General features: G+C 37.7%; 1 pseudogene; it reads left to right on the top strand.

Annotated features, from left to right (window-relative positions):
- The first annotated feature begins 1,186 nt into the window (after positions 1 to 1,186).
- LOC102507216 lies at positions 1,187 to 1,806 on the top strand (annotated as a pseudogene).
- The last annotated feature ends 14,352 nt before the right edge of the window (positions 1,807 to 16,158 follow it).

Raw genomic sequence — 16,158 nt, 5'->3', positions numbered from 1 at the left:
GGTTTCAAGGTAGATCATTATAAGGAGAATGATTTTTTTTCCTAGAGTCAGGATAATAGTAGTTACTGGTTTTCTGAGTTTCTACCACTTTCTAGGCACTTTACATGCATTATCTGACTTAATTTAATGATAATATATCTTGTTATAATTAGCCCCACTTATGAAATAAGAACAAAGGCTTAGAGGAAGTAGGTAAGTTAGCAAATATATGTAGAGGAAGATCAAGTTTACTTCAAGGAATTACATTTGTGTTGCAGTATGGGGAGTGAGGGACGCAGGATTCTAACACTTGGTCAGGAGGAAGGGGAATAGCCTCACCCGGGTAGGGAGGTAGGGGAGGGTAAAGGAGAGAAGTAGAGATCTCCAAGAGCGGTGGAGAGCTGTTTTCCACTTGCAAGTAGTGCCTAAATTAATTCTGGCTGTGAGAATCCTGTGAGGCTGATAATGGTTTCTATTGCAACCACAATCCTGCATAGAGAACTGCAAAAGAGAGTGGTTTAACTAAAGTTTGTACCCTTTGAACAACATCTGCCCATTTCCCCCATCTTCTACTATGGCTAATAATACTGTGATAATATTACAGTGTATACTTGAAATTTGCTTACAGAGTGGATCTTAAGTGTCTTCACCACACACACACACACACACACACACACATACACACACACACACACACACACACACACACACACACACAGAGTAAAACAAAGAAATACAGTGACTTAAACCAGCTATCACTTAGACTTACTCACACACCAGCAGTTTTACTGGGTTTTGATTGATCTAGTCTGGGCTTAGCTTGGGGGCTCTACTGACTGCAGGTATCAAGGTTGGCCAGGGATCAGTTTACAGTGGCTGGTGAAGCTCTGCCCCACATGGCTCTTTACAGGCTTAGTACCTGCGTTCAAACTGGGGGATGTTCTCCTCATAGCAATGCTGGAGGCATCAGAGGATAGGTGGAAACATACAAGTCTTCTGAAAATGTAGGCTTGGAATTGACACTCTATCATTCCCCACTCATTTTATTGGCCAAAGCAATTCACATGTCTCAACCCAAAGTCAGGGGTTGGAGAAATATACTACCCCTTTAGTGGTAGAAACTGAAAGTCAAGCGTCAAAGGATGTGTATACTGAGAGGAGTGAAGCATTGGGGGAAACAATGCAAAGTGATACTGCATCAAAAGTCATGGTGGAATTGCTAGGAAGTTAAACAGAGGACAGTGCTTCCCAGGCTCGAGTTGTTGCCCACAGGTATACTGTGCAAGCACTGAAAAATCCAAATGCATTTCTCTTTGACCATCTTCTTACTTTAAAATCAATCAAGTTTTTGGAAGGTGAGCTTATTTGTGATCTTTTAACCATTTTTGTGAGTGCTAAACGGCATCATATGTCAAATTTTAACAGAATAATGACTTCATTGAGTCACTTAATCTACTACAAGAACAGAATATGGCAGTAATGAGACTACTTACTTTTATGGGAATGGCAGTGGAAAATAAAGAAATTTTTTTTGACACAATGAAACAAGAACTTCAGATTAGAGCTATGATGTTGAAGCATTTCTTACTGATGCAGTAAGAACTACAATGGTCTACTGCAAAATTGATCAAACCCAGAGAAAAGTGGTCGTCAGTTATAGCACACGCCGTACATTTGGAAAACAACAATGAAAACAACTGTATGGCACACTCAATGGCTGGAAACAGAATTTGAACACAGCGAAAAACAGCCTTTTGAGTCTTTCTGATACCTGAATTTTTATACCATGTCATTTTGTTCTTTTTGGGAAAAAAACCTAAATCATAGTAAAATATGATAGACTGCAATCTGAAACAGAACAAAACAAAAACCAGCTGAATAGTGATTTTCAGTTCCCTGATTTCAAACGATGTTGACTAGATTTTGGTTGGTTTGTGTATATTTATCCTATTTTCTACAGCATTAATTTTCCATGGCTTTGAGAGCAGCAGGGAGGTTCTCTGTGGTCAAATCTGCAATCGGGAAATGGCACGCTGGAAGAGGCACGTCGAGCCAACCCAGTCAGATCATCACTAGTCTTCATATGTGCACCATTTCAAATTCGCAAAAAACATCCTCCAGTGTTTCCCAACGTTAGGAACTCTTATCATTTTGGAGGAGGACAGTGATGGAGCTACATATTTTTGTTTGTTTGTTCATCTATCATATAACTAATGAGATTTGAAACTGTTATACCAAATCATGCAATTATTTTGAATTATTTTGGAATTGAAATATTCACATAAACTCTTCAGAGAGCTGATCACTTCAGATGTGGGACATGGAGAAAGGTATTTTGAGAGGAAATCACATGCGAATAAACTTGAAACTGGAAATAAACTGGTTTAACATCTCCTCCCTGGGATCTGTTGTACAAAGAAAGAGAAGCATTCCACATTGTCTCACGCCCACTATGTTCCTCTGGTTTCCATCCCCTGCCTTCTTCATTCATTGCCAAGTTCACATGAGAGGCTGTGCTCATTAACAAAATGTCCCTTTTGGGTCTCTTTTCCTGTGTAACTTGTTCCCTGCCTGTGAGAACTGCAGGTATTATCAAAGACTGAGAGGCTAGATCTTTAGCCCTTCCTAGGCTTCAGCAATTGATCCTTCCTACTCAATATCTTCTTGCTGGAAGTCTCCTGTTTTCATGACCTCCTATATATCGTTTTCATATTAATGTTATCTACATAGTTATATACATAATAATCTGAGCTAACATGGGCAAGTTTTCAAAGATAACTACACATTTTGTTTGAGCTGTGATTGTCTATCCTGTTTACGGCCTCCCTCCCCCTTTTTTGAGATGTCAATATATTTCAGGTGTAGTAATGCTGATTTGCAAAATAGCATGGGAATTTCTGGCACATTATAATGGGAACAACTGGACAAAATATTTCAAATTTTGACTTCATCTAAGAATCCACAAAGTAGCTTGCTGTGCCTTTCGTACAAAACACTTGGCATTATTTTGCAATCAGAGGAGAGGCTGTGCACTTCCCTTGCCCATCCCAAGACAATTATTTCTGGCATTTTTCTAGCAGTGATAAAATGGAGCCAGGGCATAAAATGTCATAAGGAATGCTAGAAAGGAATGAGAAGTAACCCTTAAATATTGCATATTACCTATTCTTAGCAGCATTGAGTGATGTTGACCTTTGATAGGGATGTGTGTGTGTGCTTGTGCATGCTCATTACTCCAAATGGACTGGAAGCTCAACTTGCAAAGACTGATAACAAAATTATAACTGTCCAATAGAAATGATCTGAAATTCATGCAGCTAGATCAAAAGCCTCCCTGAGCTCCAAATGAGCAGTAACTGGAATGAATTACATTATGGAGTCTTCCCAACTGCAGCTTAAATCATTTAAGCCTTGTTTGGTATGGCACCTGCTGCTCACTTATTTTTACGAGAGAAAATGTACATTCTTGAGCATAAGGGCCTAGAAGATTTTTATACCCAAGGAAAAGCCTAAATGTGCCAATATTTTGGAAGCTGAATTTTGGAAGCTTAATTTGCTGTTCTTCCATAAAGCTCAAGGGGCTAAGATCATAATGAAAGAGTTCCCAGCATCATGACCCCTCCGTGTCCTTCCTGTAGGAACCTTAGTGGGAGGCCATTGTGAGAGCTGCTTCCAGTTTTTGATCACATACACTGCAGGCTTCATTACAACAGCAGAAGAATGAGCTTAAGGAAAGAAGGAAAGAAACTGGAATTCCAAACATTTGCTTAGTTTTCGAGGGAGCTTCAATCTTCATGATGTTTCAGGGTGAACTTTACATTTCAGAAATGAGAAACCCTGACCTAATTACTTTCTAAGCTCGCTGGAACTGACATACCTTATGTAATACACTGATGCCTTTACAAAAATAAGGGTTAGAAGAGAGAGCTAATGCTGTGTCTACATGTGAGAGACTAAAAGGGGAATGAGGGTATGCATCTGTATCATCTATGACGGCTGTGAGAGAGCTCTGGTGCATACCTGTGATATCTAGTAAGATTGCCAATAGCCACGTAAGACTTTGAATTTAAGTAAATTAAAATTAAATATAATTGTTAAATGTCAATATAATATAAATATAAATATAAAAACCTGGAACACTGGAAACAATAAAACTCCTAGAAGAAAACATAGGCAGAACACTCTTTGACATAAACCATAGCAATATTTTTGTGGATCTGTCTCCTAAGGCAAAGGAAGCAAAAGTAAAAATGAATAAATGGGACCTAATTAAACTTAAACACTTTTGCATAGCAAAGAAAACCATTGATAAAATGAAAATACAACCAACTGAATGGGAGATAATATTTGTAAATTATATGACTGATAAGGGGTTAATACCCAAAATATATAAGCAGCTCATAACAACACAATACCAAAAAAAAAAAAAACCTGCTTAAAAAATGGGCAGAAGATCTGAATAGATACTGTTCCAAAGAAGATCTACAGATAGCCAATAGGCACATGAAAAGATCTCAACATTGCTAATCGCCAGAGAAATGGAAATCAAAACCACACTGAGATATCACCTCACACCTTTCAGAATGGCTATCATCAAAAAGTCTACAAATAACAAGTGTTGGTCAAGATGTGGAGAAAGGGATCCCTAGGATGGTGCTGGTGGGAATGTAAGTTGGTACAGTCACTGTGGAAAACAGTAAGGATGTTCCTCAAAAAAGTAAAAATCGAACTACCATATGATCCAGCTATTCTACTCCTGGGAATATATCAGAAGAAAATAAAAACACTAATTCAAAAAGACACATACACTCCAATATTTATAGCAGCATAACTTACAATTTCAAAATATGGAAGCAATCTAAGTGCCCATCAACATATGAATGGATAAAGAAGAAGCGGAGTGTGTATATGTGTGTGTATGTGTATATTTGTGTACACAAAATGGAAATTTACTCAGCCATAGAAAAGAATGAAATTCTGCTATTTGCAACAACATGAGTGAATCTGGAGGGTATTATGCTTAGTGAAATAAGTCAGACAGAGAAAGACAAATATCATATGTTATCACTTATATTTGGAATCTAACAAATGAAACAGACAAATGAATATAACAACAGAAACAGACTCTCAGATATAGAGAACAAACTAGTGGTCACCAGTGGGGAGAGGGAGGAAGAGAGAAGCAAGACAGGGGTAGGAGATTAAGAGATACAAACTATGTATAAAATAAATAAACTACAAGGGTATATCATACAGCACAGAGAATATAACCAATATTTTATAATAACTTTAAATGGAGTATGATCTATACAACATTGAATCCTTATATTATATCCCTAAAACTAAGTAATATTATAAATCAACAATACTTTAATAAAAAAAGAAACAAGTAAACATAATAAAACATTCAGTTCCTCAGTCACACTAACCACCTTTCACTAGTCACATGTGGCCACTGTATTGGACATGCAGATACACAATATTTTCATCCTCAAAGAAAGTTCTTTTGGACAGCAATGGATAGATCTTTCTTCTATAAGAATGGACTTGGGAGAAAAAGTTTTGTGCTACATATTTAAAGATTCACAAATTAAAAAATTAATTAAAAACCCATATGTTTGCATGATCTAATTTATTCTAATTAAATTGATGTGTATTAAAGATTTGTTTGAAGTTTTTGGTGCTTTCCTCCTACGTATCAAATAATGTTCCTGTTGTTCCCCATCACTGACCTTCTACCCAAGTCTTCTGCACAGTCTACCCTGTGCGCTGCATTTATTCTTACTTCTTTGCTCATATTGGTGGTACCTCTACATAGAAAAGGCTTTCCTTCTCTTTGCTCCTCACCTCAAACCCATCATCCCTTAAAGGCCTCATTTATATTCCATCTCCCTGTGAAGATTTTTAAGACCACCACAGTTCATGTAGTTACTTTTTGTTCTGATAATTTGCCAGGTTTTTTTTTTTTTTTTTGGTATTACATTTTCTTTCATATGCTGGTTTTCTTTTCTTAATTAGGACGTAATGTCTTTGAGAACTGGGACCCTGTCTTACATTCTGCTCATCAGATATAACCTTTGCCATCATCCTGAACTCCATCAAATTAAAAAAGTTTAACATGATACCTTTAATCTACAGTCAAATTCCAATTTTGTCAATTGTCCCAATAATGTGATTTTTTAAAACTGTGAATTAATTTTTCTCTTATAAGATCCACTCTCAATCATGAATTGCATTTAGTTGTCATGGTCTTTTTGGTCTTCTTTACTCTGGGATAATTCCTCAGTCTTTCTTTGTCTTTCATACCATTGGCATTTTTGGAAAAAAAAAATACTAACTTAATTTAATATGTTCCTGAATTTGGTTTCTCTGACGTTTCCTCAAGGTTGAAATCACATTGTGCATTTTGGAAGGACTACTGTATAAACGATGCTTTATTATCCTCAGGGTATTACATCTGCGTGACATCATGTCTGCCCCTATTAGGTATTGTTAATTTTGATCATCTGGTTAAGGTATTGCCTAATTTTTCCACTGTACAGTTACTGTTTTACCCTTTTGTAGTTAAAAAGTAATTGTGGAGGGATACTTTGAAATGTAATACTGTTTTCCCCATCAAACTCTCCTGCTCCCCAAATTTAGCATCTATTGATTATTTTTGCCTCAATTTTTTACAATGATGGCTGAAAAACAGTGGTTTTCTAAATTTATTCCCTTTTGTGCTATTTTTATGTCAGTACTATATTATAAGGAAGAGTCTTCCCTTTTATTGTTCTATGTGTTGTTGTTTATTAGTTCATAGTATTGATTGATGGATCCAATTTTATTTAGTAGGTTGTAATCTATTACTGTCCTTTATTTCAATGATCAAATTCCCTGGATTTGGTTAGTTGGTATTCCTTCAAGCTTATTCCTATATATTTGTGACATTCTTGCCCCAGCTCTGAAATCAGCCATTTTCTGAGGAACTATGGTTCCTTTTAGTGGAGAATGGTATGTCAAAACCAAGATCTGGACATATATCTGCAATTTGGGCAGGACTTTGTGGGGAAGACTTATTTCTACTCCATGTCGGAATAACTATGAGGCATCAACTGAGATTGCTCAATTGAGAGGTGTCCTATCTTGAAATAAGGAATATCTTTCCATTTGTTCAAATCTACTTTTCATCTTACAGTGTTTTTTTCTTTTTAAGTATTTCTTTCTCTTGAAAGAAATATGTGTATATATATTTTTCCTTTTAGTTACTCCAATTGTACACGTACTGGATTTTCTTTTTCCTCCTTTCTCAACAATTTTCTTTCTGGGCTTCTTTCTTTCTGTCTTTTCTTTCATTCTTTCTTTCTTTCTTTCTTTCTTTCTTTCTTTCTTGCTTTCTTGCTTTCTTGCTTTCTTGCTTTCTTGCTTTCTTGCTTACTTTCTTTCTTTCTTTCTTTCTTTCTTTCTTTCTTTCTTCTCTTTCTCTCTTTCTCTCTTTCTTTTTTCCCATTTTCATTCTTTTAGTTGTTTTCTTGTCTTTGTTAATCGTCCCTTATATTCATTTGATTCTATTCTCCCTTAGACATCTTGTAATATTTTTGAGATTTTAAAATATATTTACATTGAAGTATAGTCAGTTTACAATGTTGTGTCAGTTTCTGGTGTATATCATAATGCTTCAGTCATACATGGACATGAGATTTTTTTTCTTTTTCTTTATTTCTTCTGGGGCTCATTGCATTTCTTTTTATTAGTTTTCACTTTTATTCTTAAATTTTTGCATTTCTGATTTTGGGTATTTTTGAATCTCCAAATGACTATTTGAGGAAATTCCTAATTAAATCTGAAGCATTGGTTTACACTTTTTATCTCATGATTGCTTTTCTTTAGAGAGCTTAACATCAGCTGAAATGTTTTAAGTCTCACTTGTTTTCTTTTTACCATGGCTTCACATAGAGTTAGCCTGAGAGGTTTTTGTTGTTGTTGTTGTTGTTTGTTAGTTTTTATTTTGAGTTTTTCTATTTCAAGCTATTTCAGAGACAGAGTTCATCACTGAAGAGTACCCACTCATGCCAGAATAGTAAAGTGCAATTTCTTTAGTGGATAACCTTATTGATGAAGGTGTTGGGGGAGGCATTGGTATAGCTCTTGTTTTTCTGTCACTCTTTTCTCTTTCTGTCTCTCTCTTTTTTCTGCAGGATCCTTATTTTTTCCTTCTAATTTCACTAGGTTACTTTAATGCCACATCATCAAGGGTGTACCCCTTCTCCATTTATCATCTTCCCCCAAAATGCTTTGCAGAGGCATCAGTGGAACCTCTGATTTTACTCACGGTCAAGCCTCTTTTGGTTTTACTATAAACTAGGAAACCTTAGACCCATGTTCAGTATTTGAGCACTTAGTATGCACTTTCTTCCTAAGAGTTATTTTTGCGTAGCTTTTATATAAGTCGTATATACCCATCTTCTCTTTTCCCTGGAGACTCCTAAGGCAATGCCCCACTCTCTGAAGCTTGCAATAGTGGAAGGTCTGCTGGAATTTGATGATTGCTTTTATACTTAAAGGTAATTTGAAATTTGTGCTGTTATTTTTCTCCAAGTAATTCTGAAGATGTAGTTTATATCTGACTCTATTTGAGCTCCTTATTGTGCTTAAGACTTTTGGGGAGGATGTGTAGAAAGCTGCCTTTATGTCAGGGTCAACAGACCTCTCCAATAATTTTTAAATTTTTTGCTTTACCTTTGATGATCTGTATTTTACTATAATGGGTCAAGATGTGGATTATTTTATTTATACATCTGGACATTTGAAGTGTACTTTACATCTGAGGGCTTAGATGTTCTTCAACTTTGAAAAATTGTCTGCAATTATATATGTATGTGTGTTTGTGTGTGTGTATCTATATATATATTTACCAATTCTTTTGTTTTTTCTTTCTAAGACTCTGGTAGATATATGGTAGAGCCTCAAATACTCTTCCATTTCTTTTAATTAAATTAATTACTCTTTCACGTTTTATTTCCTTGTGTCATTGAACTGTGTGTGAGTGAATTCCTCAGGAAATTTTTCTTTCCTACTAATTCTTTGTTTGTGCCAATCTGAAATTTATTCTGTTAATTTTTTTATCAGTGATGATATTTTTATTTCTAAGATTTCCAATTTTTTATATCTACTTGTACCTTTTAAATTTCTAAAATTTTAATGATTTTTATTCCTTTATTTACTCTTTTGAGCATCTTAAGCATATTTATTATAATTTTTTGTCAAAATATCCTTTAAAATATGTCTTTTCTAAAGTCAATTTATACTTGTGTAGTTCATTTTGTGGGCAGAGGTATAGAGGGAACTGCTGACTTTTGCATTATCTGACTTCATATCTTTTTGAATTCTGTTTTTCAGGTTTCATTTTGAACTGGATATTATTTGGGTTTTTTATCTATTTCTCTACATCATCACTTTGCTCTATATAGTATTTTTGTGTTTGCCTCTGTTTGGCCTTTTATGACCAGACCAAAGCCAGTATTTCTAACAGTGGTGTGGAGCCCCCAGTCCATGATGGTATTGGAAATAGTGCAAGTTCTGACATTGAGCTAGCAGGTAGCTTGGTTCAGTTCCTTGAGTGGAGGCAGTGTCATGTCCCCCACCTTCCTTGAACCCACAGGTTCCTATAATCCATAGCATGAGGCTGTGGTGAGCTGTAGTATTTCATCTATTTCCTTTCATGAGTGGGAGAACTGTATTTCATCTCCTAATTTCATGGAGTCTGATCCCAGTGATGGATAATTTTTGTCCCCAATGTCCCAGTATCTCCTTCTGCATTTCAAGCTTTTGACTCCCATGGCTTATGCCCTAATCACCACTTTGCATTTTCTTCCCATTATTGGTCCATGGAAACAGATGATCCTCATTTCTTTCAGACTGCTTATAAATTTATCCTAGATTGCTAAATGTTTAGGGCAGAAGATATGTGTCAAACCGTGAATTTACTTCATCCCATTTTCCTGATAGCTCTTCATATATTAGGATCACAGAAAAACAAAAAACAGATTATGTACTCAAATTAGATAATTTGAGAATAATTAATGAAGAGATTACTTATATCAGTATAATTGGAGACTAGGAAACATCAAGGAATAGTGCGGAGTATAGGAAAGCACAAAAGCTGGTACAGTACCTTGGGACTAGTAATAGATGGAGTGGTTACCACCTCTGAGTCTGAAAAAGCAAGGGAAGGAGAGGGTATCAAAGCCTAGGGAAAGAAAGAAGGGTGGGAGGGGTCACCTGTTAGGATCTGGGGTTCTCAGTTGAAGGGTACAGCCAGCCAAGGTATACTCGTTTACAAAAGGCTGGGGGAATGAATATACTGAATTCTCTCTCTCCCTTTGATCTCTTGCCAATGCTCCCTTTAATCAAACCCAAAAGGAAACCAGAAGACAAGAGAGCCTGTCATTGGTGTAGTCTATTTAGCTTTTCCATGTAAGAGTGAAGTATGGCTAGTGTATTTAGAGCAGTGTAGTTGATAAAGTTTTTCAGAAATGACTGCACTACTAGTTCCTGTCTCACATGTTCTTCTAGATCACTGTCATGCCCTCGTCAAGAGCTGGAGTCTGGTCATACCTCCTTAGCGCCTTTATGACTATCTGAACTAATAGGATGACGTGGAAGTGAGGTTATGTGACTTCTAAGTTCAAGTCAGAAAAGGAAATACAACTTCTGTCTGGCTCTTTCTTTTTGGATGCTCACCCTTGGAACCTGGCCTCTATGCTTCAAGGAGGCCCAGGGCATGTGGAGAGATCCACAGAAGAGGAATTGAGGCTTCTGGCCCTGAACCTTGGTTGAACTCCCATTGGTACCAACTGTCAGCCTTTGTGAGTGAGCCATCTTGGTGGAAAATCCTTTAGCCTTTGGTTGAACTACCCCAGTTTACACCTCATGGAGCAGACATGTGTTTCCCATGAGTTTCCCAAACTCTGTCCAAATTGCAGGTTTGTCATCATAATAAATAACTGTTGTTAAGTCCTTACGTTTTCGAATTTTGTTACCCAGAACAAGGGGCAAGTGGAAGTTATCCAGCACATCTGGCTGATGTGAAGGTATCCTTCATATTTTAGCTCAAATTTCCTGTCCTAAGAGCTTGTGCTCATGACCCAAGTAACTTCTCATGACTGGGCCGTTTCCTTTCTTCTCCCCTAGCACTCAGCATTAATCTATTAAGGCAGTCAATATATTGTATTTTAATTACAAATTTATTCCCCACTGAGGTAGATTACATGCTTTCTGAGGGCTCATAGAATGGTTTGATTATCGGTTTACCTCTAGTGCCTAGTACTGAGCCTGAAACAGAGTGCAAGTTTAATATATATTGGTTAAATAAATAAATGTGTATTTGGACCTTCTTTTTCCCTAGCTTTAACTTTCTAAGAACTTTTATGGGTTGTCATTCATAGCCCCAGGGTTGCGGATTAAGAAGCAGTTGTGAGCAGCGCCACAGCATGAGGCTGCCATTTGAGTAGTTTCCCTCTATAATATACCAGCCTTTCAGAGTGCCTGGGTTGACACCACTATCATTTTTGCAGAGCACCAATAAAAAATGATTTGATGGCGTTAAAAGTGATTTCTCAGATGTGTTCTAAGGAGGAAAGGGAAATGGAGAAAAGGAACAAGGAGATTAAGAAAAAAAATATTATTATCCTTTTTGAGGAAAGAAATGAGGATGGAGAACTCAGGAAAGAAGGGAGAGCAAATGAAAGGGGAAGTAAGAGTGGTAGCCCTACGTCTAAGAGACAGAGGGTGGCAAAGAGGAAAGATCATGGATTTCAAAGTCAGAACTAATTCAAATTCTGTCTCAGCTATTTCCTGGCTGTTGTACAAGTCAACTTCAGTGTCCTCTTTTGAAATGAGCATAGTAATAGCTATTATACAGAACTGAAGAGGATTAAGAGACTCTATATAAAGGCTATCACAGTACATGATGTATGGCAGACAATTAACAAATGTTTGCAACATCATCCACATCACTGCAACCACCATTCTCATAGCTGTGGAACTAACTGAAGAAGACAGGGGTATCTTCTGACCATCCTGAGTCTAGCTCTCACCTGATGGATGACTACTGGTACTTAATATTCAGTAATAGATTTTTTTTCTTGCCTCATGTATAAATATAAGAAAGCTGAACTCTATCATGATGTTATTTTGTAATCACTATACTTGCTAGTTCATAAGCAAATTCTCCCTTTTACCCTTAAAAAAAAAAAAAAAAAAAGACAAGAGACCCAGGGAGTAGGGGAGAGTGAGAAACAGAGAGAGAGAAATAGTAGGGGTGAGGAGATGAAGCCCTCTTCGTCATTGATCGAGCCCTGAAGACCTGGGTAAGACGTAGTCAGAAGGCAGATTTACCTGAAGAAAGAGGGAGGTGACCCATGGCTGGTTCATCATCAAATCAGTGATTCTTTCAGATGTTTTGAACAGAAAGCATATTATTGAGTACCCAGAAGACATAATACAACACAGTTCGTGACAAAGAGCAAGTCTGCAATCCAGCGAGTACCTCCAGGAATTATTTGGAAGCTTTTACATAAACTTATTTATTGTTTGACTAGGAAAATGTATGTGAATTTTGATTTCTGTGTTCAAATCTTGACTCACCACTCATTTCTAAAGGGACCTTAGGCAAGTTTTAATTTTCCAGAGTCCAAGTTTTCTCATTGGCAAGAAGGAGATAAGAATAATGCTTAATTGTGGAATTGCTATGATAATTACTGAGAATATGTGTATATATATATGTGTGTATATATATATATATATATATAAAATGCCCATTGAAAGATAGATAGCTCATTCTAGATACTCAACATAACAATTCCTAGAATGATTGTTATTAGGTTAAGGAAAAGCAAAAAGACTAGATTAGAGATATTAGAAAAGAGGTTTGTAATTTAGAAAGAAAAATGTGATGTGCCGGATAGAAAGAGATGACTGTTAATTGAGAGACAGTGACTTGACGGGGAAGTGGCATTAGGTCTGTAGATACAATAGAATATATGGTTCAAGAATAGAGACGCTGGATCCTGCTCCTGAGATTAACTCTTGACTGTGCCAGTTATGAACTGTGGGGCCTGGAGCAAAATGCTTAACCTCTTGACATCTCATTGCTTATCTCTAACATGGGGGTACTTTTAGTGCCTTCCTTCACAGGGCTGTCTAGTACCTGGCACATGAACACTTTAGACATGAATATGATTCATAAAAGAGTGAGTTTCACTTGACCACAGTCTAGGAGGACAGGAGGAATGGAAGATAGATCTTAGGCCCTGTCTTGGGAAACTGAGTGCATGGTGGTGCCATCAGTTAACCTAGAAATACAGAAACAGAGACAGGTTTGGGGTCTTTCATGATAAGTCTGGTGTCTGGGAGAAGGTCTGGGATGGAGACGTAATTTGAAAAGTGTATCTTGGAAAGTAATGGAAATGGAGGAGCTCACCCAACAAAATTAGGTAGTTAGAAGAGAAGAACACTATAGAAACTTGGGGTACATTGATATCTTTAGGTGAGTTGAGGACTGTGATTTGAGGAAGGAGGGAGCTGAATGATGAGAGAAGAACCAAGAGATATTGGGGTGGTAGAAGCCAAAAGTAGACAGAATTGTACATCTGACAGGGTGGCCAGGGGGGTTAAAGGCCAAATAGCTCTATGACTTTATCAGCATACAATTTACCTCCCAATGGGGCATGTCTCTAATGTTTCTAGTAATGGGATCTGCCTTTTTGCCCCATGAGTTTCCAGCTGCTTTCAATTTTCAGTCATGTAATGAGTCCCAGACACACACACCCATCAACTGTGCTGCAGAAGGGAGAAAGACTCCCGCACACACCAGCACACATGCACACAGACAGACCCCACAGAGCCTAATCTGGGAAATGAACTAATTTGGCCAGAGAGAACTTTTTGTCCTTAAGTAAAACAGTAATGGTTTTCTGTAAGGTAATGAAAATGTGCTAATCAGTTCACCCACCCGGCTTTCCAGACCTCCCTGCTCTCCACCAAACTGCAGTGCCGCTTGGATGGCCTTGCTCTTGTATTTTGCCCACACAGTGAGTAGAAGTCACACTGAGATGTGGGCCCCATTAACTCAGCTCACAGTGTTATCACTTACATCCTTAAAACCTGAAAGACTGGATTGTGGAGTTGGTCCTCTCTCACCCTGGCCTCACAGGTGATAGGGAGAATGGAGTCATGGGCACGTCTGATGGGAAGGGTCAGCTCGTACACATTGAGGTCATCTTCCTGCTTCTAGCAAGGACTGCATCTCAAATGCTTCAAATAAAGAAACGCTTTAGGTTTCCAGAGAACAAGCCATGTTTGATCCTATTAAATAGAGAACAGCCTGCATTAAGCACCCACTACGCATGCCCTCCTGAGCCATAGCTGAGGATACCTCTGCGTAGTGTCCCTACCTCTTAACTCCCGCTCAGTAGGGGGAAGGAAAACCAGTAACAAGTAGCATTGGAGAGAAGGAAAAAAAGTGCTTTGGGGGGAGTTTGGAGGGGATGGAAGAAATGTCAAGTTAACTTTCTCTGTTTTCAGAATGCTAATGAGATAAAAAGATTGAAATGGAGAAGTGATGTACTATTGGCCCCTGACATATTTCAGGGTTGCTTTTTCAGGTGAGAAACAGTGGAAATTGGAATATGGAATGAGAAATAATGTGGGCAAAGAGACTTTCTATCAAGGTAAGTTAGGTCATTAGTTAATTAACTCAACATATATTTGTTACATGTGCACTGTAAGGAAGGAAATCTGCTAAGTGTGAGGACACAGCTGGCCCAGGGAGGGGATGTCGGGATTATCAGCATTGCCAGGGAGCACTCCTGTCCTGCAAAGTGAACTTCAGGGGGAAGGGGGCTGTCAAGAGAGGGTTACATCCATTTCTGCTTTGCTCACATTCTTATAGGACTCTTCTGACCCTTGACTGAGTGGTTGTTTTGCTGTTGCATCAAGCGTTTTCCTCCTCTCACTTCCACCATTAGTGATGAAAACCAAAAGGGTAGGAATCAATTGTCCATTCCACAAATCATTTGTAGAGATGTTTAGTTAATGGATAGAAAAACACACAGTAGTTAAATGTTAATTAATTCCTTTTTTAAGTAGCATATTCATTTTATGCTATTTATGAGGGTTGTCTAGTAAACAGATTCCTATTACTTTGGTTCACCATTGAATTTCCCTAAGTCACTTAACCTAAATGTCCATTAATTTCCACCCACTCTAGAGACTAAATTCTTCCTGAACATTACCAGAAAGTGCAGTTCGAAAGCAAGGACTGTGTCTGCTTCGTGTTCTAAAAAATGCCCCGTAAGGAAGGAAAAGTACTTGAGGGAGCTCCAAAGACAGGATTTGATGAAGATAATGATGATGATAATGGTGGTGGAGATGGCATTGATGGTGATGACAATATTGGCTCCAGTCCCTGTTTTGGTGCCAACTGAAGATGAGAACTGTGGTGTATTAAAGGGAGTGAGTGAGTGAGTGAGTGTGTGTATGTGTGTGTATTTAACAGGGGCGCAAAGGAAGGTGCTTACAGGAGAGAGTTTGTTAGACATTCTAGCCTGGAAGGGCAGCTGAGGAGTGAATGAACCAAATGGACTGCCAGGAAAATGAAGAAAACCTTCAGCTGGTATAGAGGAAGAATTTGAAGCCAACCTGGCCTAAGTACAAATCCAAGGTCACCTTTGCGAGTTTGAGTGGTCGTGTAAATGTCAAGTCTTTCTTTTCTCAAGTGTAAATGGGATACATTTTGGTACAGTTCTCTAATTCTCAGGGCTTTTGTGAAGATTCAGTTGGATAAGGTAGTAAAGTTTCCACACAGTTTCTGATGCATGAGTTGCAAAGAAATATTTTCATTGCCCTCATCTTTCCCATGATCATCAGTTTACTCACCTATAAAATGGGCTAATAATGTGTGCATCAAATGCAATAGTGTAGGTGAGAGCACTTTGTAAAGTAGAATGTGTTACAAACTTGCAAGGATTAATTATATTCTGGTGAAATATGGGCTGTTAGGGGTGAACAGGTTCTTTGGAAAGTCCTTACAAATCTCTAGGCTTTTTCAAGATTCTGTGACTTCAAATTCAATGTCAATATTATCCTCCATTTGAGAGCTATAGCCATCCCTTTGAACAGTGGATTGTGGGGAGGCTG

The sequence above is a fragment of the Camelus ferus genome, chromosome 4, assembly GCF_009834535.1.
Source record: "Camelus ferus isolate YT-003-E chromosome 4, BCGSAC_Cfer_1.0, whole genome shotgun sequence".
Classification (NCBI taxonomy): domain Eukaryota; kingdom Metazoa; phylum Chordata; class Mammalia; order Artiodactyla; family Camelidae; genus Camelus; species Camelus ferus.
The sequence above is the reverse complement of the archived record's forward strand: the minus strand, read 5'-3'. Positions and strand labels throughout refer to the sequence as shown.